Consider the following 6,329-nt stretch of genomic DNA (forward strand, 5'->3'; position numbering starts at 1 on the left):
AGGGCCCCACCAGGGGGGGGCCCCCCTCCCCGAAAAAAAAAAAAAAAAAAAAAAAAAAAAAATGGCACCACTGCCACCAGCAATCACTTATCACCTCACCCTCTTTCATTCTTGACAGCACTTATCTCGATCTATTAATTTAGTGATAAACTCCACCCAGAACCAAAGTCCCACAAAAGCAGGAATCTGTCAGTACAGTTCAGTGTGGTACAAAGCAGTGTCAGGCGCATGGCAACGAATATCTGTTGGCTGAACAAAAAAGGGAATTTTTACTTTGAATAAATATGAAGTAGTATTTTCTGACAGTGACATGAAAATCACGAAAACCAGTGAGAGGTATTACAGATGGAAAGAAACTTTGAAAATCACTGGAAAAGCATTAATCTAAGAGGAATTTTAGTTGAAGCCTTTTCTCAACATTACTAGTACTAGATCACATTCCTAAGGACCATTAACGAATGATTAGTGAAAGTTTCATATAGCCAGAGTCCTGAGTTATGGAGGTGTGGCATCTGTTTAACTCTCCTAATTCAACCTGAGTTCAGTTATGAATCTGCGCTGAAATTTGAGCAAGTTATTTGCCTCGCTACGCCTGCTCTCTCATTTGTAAAATGAAACCATTAATAGCTATTTCATAGAGTCATTGTGAAGTTTAAATGAAAAAAGAAAAAGTGTTTAAAGCATCTAGCTGCACCTGGCCTAGCAAGTGGTCAATAAATCGTAGTTATTATTATGAAAACTGAGTAGGAAAGTCCAGAAAAGTAGGAGAGCTTATGAGTCAAATAACCCCCAGGCACCTTCTGCTTCTACCGGAGGTAGACTATATCCAATGTACTGGGACCACAGGCCAGGACTAAATCCTTTTCCCTCCAAAAAGACGACCAATGTACACAAGGGTAATACATAAGTATGGACAAAGCACTTTGAAAACACCAAGGGAGTGACTCTCTTCAAGAAGGTCAGCCACACATAAACCTGAGTCTTAAAAGAGGTCACAGGAATTCCTAGATGAAAAATAAGGGGGAAAGGCACAAATAAGTGAAAGTGAGAAATGCAGTGTGGCTGGTGTGGAGTGTGAGGGAGAAGGGCTGGGAGATGAAGATGGGCCTGCAGGACCAGATGGCAAGAGGCTAAGGTCCTCTGTTTCCAAGTCTGCACTTTATCCTTCAGGGAGATGAAGGGGGTGTGTGTGGGGGGGGGGAAATCAAACAATCCTTCTAAAGAAGGCAAAACACATTTTTATGAATTTAAACCTAAACACCATATAGGTCCACCAACTGTTATGTCTAAAATGGAAAATAAATGTTAAGCCTAAGTTCTTGAAAACACGAGCGATTTGCTTACCAATGACCGACACAATCTGTTCTCAAGTTTCATACTTTGATGAGCCTTGTTACCATGATCATCGTGACAAAAGCGGAAAATATCTATTAAGTTCACTATTTACCTTGTAGTATGCTGTTTTTTATGTGACATCATTCAATTCTCACAACACCTTTATAAAAGGTACTATTATTAACCCCATTTTACACATCGGAAAACTAAAGCAAAGAGAGGCTAGTCAGATGGCTAGTGAGTGAAAGAAGATTCAAATCTAGGCTGCCTGACTCCAAAGCCCTCAAATTAAACCAACATGCTGAACTGAAACTGCTGAGTTCATTTACATCATTTGCTAAAAAACTGTATGTGTACCTACTGTATTTTAAAGCATCACGGCTAGGTCAGCAATTCTCAAGGTTTACTGTACACTAGAATCACCTGGGCAGATTCCTAGATTCTGATTCAGTAAGTCTAGGGCAGAACTTCCAGAGATCTGCAATTTTAACCATTAGTTCAATCAATTCTGATTCACTTGATCATAGTTCATTCTGATCACCATGAACTATCCTGTGATAAAACGTGTGCTAGATGTCCTAGAGATCTGAGTATATTTGAGCTTCTGTCTCCATGAGTTTACAATCTAAAAGAGACAGGAACAAGATACACAAACAGTAAATACAAAGCAATACAGGAAAAGCAATATAAACAAAACGGCAAGAGAGACTTCAAGGAAGAAGGATCATCTGTAATGAAATGAAGATGAGTAGGATTTCATGAAGAAAGGGAACATGCTTCCCACAGACTCTCAGGAATAATGTTACATACAAAGGAAGGTACGACGAGTAGACAGCTTGGCAGGAACAGAGGATCTGCATTTAGGAATGCAAAAATAATGTCAGTAAAAAGTAGAGGCTGTAGAATGCCCTCAACGTCAAACTAAACACTATGGGCTTTATTCAGTGCTGGCACTGGGAAACCGCTAATGGTTTCTGAGGAGGGAAATTATAAATTACAGCAATACTCTTTGGCAGAGTACTCTGATGAAGCTATGCAAGGTCAAGCAGATGGAGAACGGGAACAGTTAGGCTGTTAGCATTCCAATCCCAAAGAGGTAAAAGCTAGAACACAGCAGTGGCAAAGAAAAAGGGGAGAACGGTACCTCAACAATGAATTGCATGCAGGGCAAAGGCAACAACCACAGCTAAATGATTTCTTCACCCCTTAAGTCCAAACTGTATTACTATCAGTTTCGTATGACTCTTCACAACTTTTTCTGTACAGCCAACTAGGCCCAAAATATACAGAGTTCACTTATTTAAAACACAGCCCACGACTAAGATGTCAGCTAACAGGTCTCTGAGCAGCCAAAATACATGTCACATAGTTGATACACTAAAAAAAAAAGTATTTATATATATTTTGTATTTAACATATATATAAATGAAACAACATTATTCAGAGCTATATAATCTCATTCTACGCAAAGTTCTAACAAAGGTAAGCATCTAATTTCCAAACCCACAGCAGTTTGGAAGCAAATATTAGAAAGGGAAAAGAGCCTGCTATAAGTGGAAATACTTAAAGAGTCTGAGGTTCAAGAGAAGAAATGAAAACTATAAAAAAGCACACACAATCACTCAGGGTAAATTCTCCACAACTGTTTATTGACAGGTACACGTGATTCCCAGAAAAATGAAATGAATGAGAATCTTCCTTAATGTCCCAAACACCTACCACAAAAAGAAAACTTTTAAACATTCTTTAAAGAGAAATATTTTAAAACAAATATTTACCTGATTAGAAGGTAATTTTTAAAGGACGGCTTATACATGCCAGCACAGCCCCTCTCATCAGTGACCAAGACATAGTCAATAGTTAAAGGTAAGAAAGATATATTTTATAACACACAAAGTTTGAAGATAATAAGAGTGCTTTCATAAGGCATCTAATCAAGAATGTGGCCCCACTGGTAAACTTTAATTTGGGCAAGACTTTCCTAATGGCTGTGCCTTTGAATTCCATGTTCCAAATAATACAAAGACATCCTCAACAAAAACTAAAACTATTAAACTGGTCTTAAATACATCCTATAAATGTACCTACTGAAATCAGGCAACATCATTTGACACTCAACGCCCTGTAACAATAGGCTGTGTGACAACTTTTAAAAGGACTTTAAACGTGGCAACACATGAAGGCCTCTCACTTGGTTTACCAACACTCATTAACATTTATTATACTACTACTCATACAAGGACCTCACCTATTTTATAAACAGATGAAAACGCCATTTTTATGGGGGGAATTAAGATGTTAACTGAATCAAAGTTATACTTAAGTTTATGATTAAGTTACTAAAGCCATGAACCTGCACCTTTAATCATGTAGAAAAAGTATACCATACATTAATTATTGGAGTAAGGAAGTATGGGTTTCAGCTTGAGATTTTTTAAACAGCAGAAAAGCAAAATTAGTGTATTAACACTGTAAGATTAAAATAAAATTACCTTAAAGATGCTGTAGGGATGAATCAACTATATGGAACTAGGCCTCTCATATTTCTCAGACCCAGCAAAGGACAGAGAAAATTAAAGCACACACTTATTTCAAAAATTTCACAAATGATCAGGCAACATTAAGCTATCAAAGGTTAAGATTATGGTACAATTTGCTACCCCTTATAAATATGTAAACAAATGAAGCAGTCCTTGGCACCAAGTGGGCTCCACTCTACCTCCCCATCCATCTCCTTGTAATCATCCTTGCTCTCTAGAAACATACACGAAGACACTAATTGAAGCCAAAGAAATGTGCCTTGGCGAGAGTGTCCGTCAAACTGCAACTTGTGACCCACATAACAATTTAGTGGATTTAGTCAGCATTTTTTAATGGAAAAGAATGAAATATAATAGAAATGATCAGTATGCATCATAAGTAACAAGGGTAAATACTGCTTTGTGAAACTTTTGTCGGTATGTACTAGATCACGATGTAAAATGTGCTTCTAACTATGGAGCAAAAAGTTTGAAAGCTCCTACCCTAGAGATTTAGGTCAAATGCCTCAGGACTCAAAGGCTGAATGTCTTCATTAGTCCTCCGAACCCACACATAATCTCTTAGCTCAAGAGGGACTCGTGGAAACCAATTTAAGAGCTCCAGGGCAGCATAAAAAGAATGGGGACATGCCTCAACTAAACCTGTATCTGGACCTGAAAGAACTGCTAACTTCCCCAAACAACAGACCTAGGCGGTGCCTACAAGCTTCTGGTAGCTTAGCAACCTTCAGAGTAGAGCTCCTCCTTCCTCCACTGACTATAAACAGTTCTAGTCTTCCAACCAACTTTCCTGAACTACAACTTCTAGAACACTGTGCCCCAAGAGAAGACAGTATTAAATCTCCTTCTCGCTTCACCAATTCCCAGTATGTCTCCCTAGAAGAGGACCTTGAACTCTGTACTCCCCATTCTCAGCGGAGAATGAAGCTCCTCACAGATTCTTACCCTCCCCCTTTCCCAGATCCCAGGACGGGGTACCCTCCTCCCAGGCCCCATCCTACTCCAATCGCCTCACTGTCAGTTAATTGTCTTGGGGTCAAAATGATTCTCCCCAAAGTCCTTATTAAACTACCGCATCCTTCTACCAGCCCCCGGAAGGGGCAGGCCTAGAGTCCCAAGAGCCTGGGAATGCCAGTCCGCTCCTTGCCCCACCAAACCTCCCTCGGGAAACGTCCTTTATTTTATTTTTTATTTTTTGATATTTTTTTTTGCTTCAGTGGTTCTGAGGCAAGTTTCCTATTTCCCCAGCAGCCCCCGAGTCGTCTCCATCTCCTACCAGTCAGGGGGCATCTCCTCATCCCCCACTACCCCGGGGCACAGTGATTAGTCCGGATTCTCAGGAATTCGGACAGGCTCCCCCAAGACGCCAACCCGGGCCCCGACTCCCTCTCCCAACCCAGGCCCTCCCCGCGCCGCCTCAGCCCAGGCCCGGCCCCATCTTCCCTCCGACCGGGCAGATGTCCCATCCTCCCCTTCGCCCACGCAGGCCTCGTCCCGCTCCGACTTCTTCCCGCTGTTTCCTCGTACGGCACCCCGGCTCCGGAGGGGAGCCCCTCGGGCCTCGAGAACCCGGAGGAGCCGGCAGGCCCGGGCTCCACTCACCCCTCAGCCCGGGAGGCGGGGGAGCTGCTGCGGCGGCTCCTCGGGCTGCGCCTCTCCTCCCCCCTCCCGGCCGCAGCCGTGGCCGCCGCTCAGCCTCCGGCCTGCTCCCGGCCGGCTGCAGACCGGATCCGCTTCACCTCGTCCCCCACTCCGGCCGCCGGAGCCCAGTGTCCTGCATTGACCCGGAAGCAGCTTTCCCGGCCCAACAACAACACGTGACCCCGTCGCACGTGTCACGTCCGCTGCGTGAATGGGAGGGGGCGCCGGAGGAGCGGGTCCTCCCCGACCGAGCTGGGGTTGCCATGGCGACGGGGATGTCTGTGCCGGCCTGGTCGACCCTAGAAACACACCTCATCTGCTCTTTCTCTTGCCCGTCATGAGGGGACACCCTGGGTGCAAAGGATGAGTACAAATTGTCAAATCAGAGTGGAATAGGGGCAGGTCAGAGCAGAGCCCGGGCCTCTGCGAGGGTGCTGTCTTACAGAAAAGGAGCATTAAGTTGAACCTTCCAGACTTACTTAGGATTTTGTCCTGATTCTGTCACTAGTTTGCCGTGTGACCCTGATCAATTCACTTACTGTCTCTGTCTTCAGTGTCCTCAATAGCGAGCTCTAGGCTGTAATCTAATACAGTCCCAAGATGCTTTTGTGTGTGGATGCGGTAGCACTCTGGCCTTTATTCTGTGTCCTCTTCACAGGGCCTGTGGCATCCTGAGCTTTCGGTGCTCCAACACCTTCGTAGTAATAGCATCTTCGCCTTATTGAGCCCCTTCCAGATAACAGGCGCTGTACATATGCCACTTCTAATTTTTACCACCTTCCCAAAGTAGGTATTTTATAGAATTCAAAACTG

At 43.4% G+C, this 6,329-nt stretch overlaps 1 protein-coding gene across 3 annotated transcripts in view; it reads right to left on the reverse strand.

The window, feature by feature from the left end:
• TBCEL (tubulin folding cofactor E like) overlaps positions 1-5,657 on the reverse strand; it is a 38,976-nt gene extending 33,319 nt beyond the window's left edge. For 2 of the 3 annotated variants that reach the window (XM_024761924.1, XM_024761928.1), the window contains exon 1: positions 5,478-5,657. The gene's annotated coding sequence lies outside the window, so the exon portion shown is untranslated. Of the gene's footprint in view, positions 1-3,827 lie in introns of all 3 variants that reach the window. The other variant, XM_024761925.1, reaches the window with a different exon arrangement.
• Between the last annotated feature and the right edge of the window lie 672 nt (positions 5,658-6,329).

The sequence above is a fragment of the Neophocaena asiaeorientalis genome, unplaced genomic scaffold (genome assembly GCF_003031525.2).
Source record: "Neophocaena asiaeorientalis asiaeorientalis breed wild unplaced genomic scaffold, Neophocaena_asiaeorientalis_V1.1 scaffold737, whole genome shotgun sequence".
Classification (NCBI taxonomy): domain Eukaryota; kingdom Metazoa; phylum Chordata; class Mammalia; order Artiodactyla; family Phocoenidae; genus Neophocaena; species Neophocaena asiaeorientalis.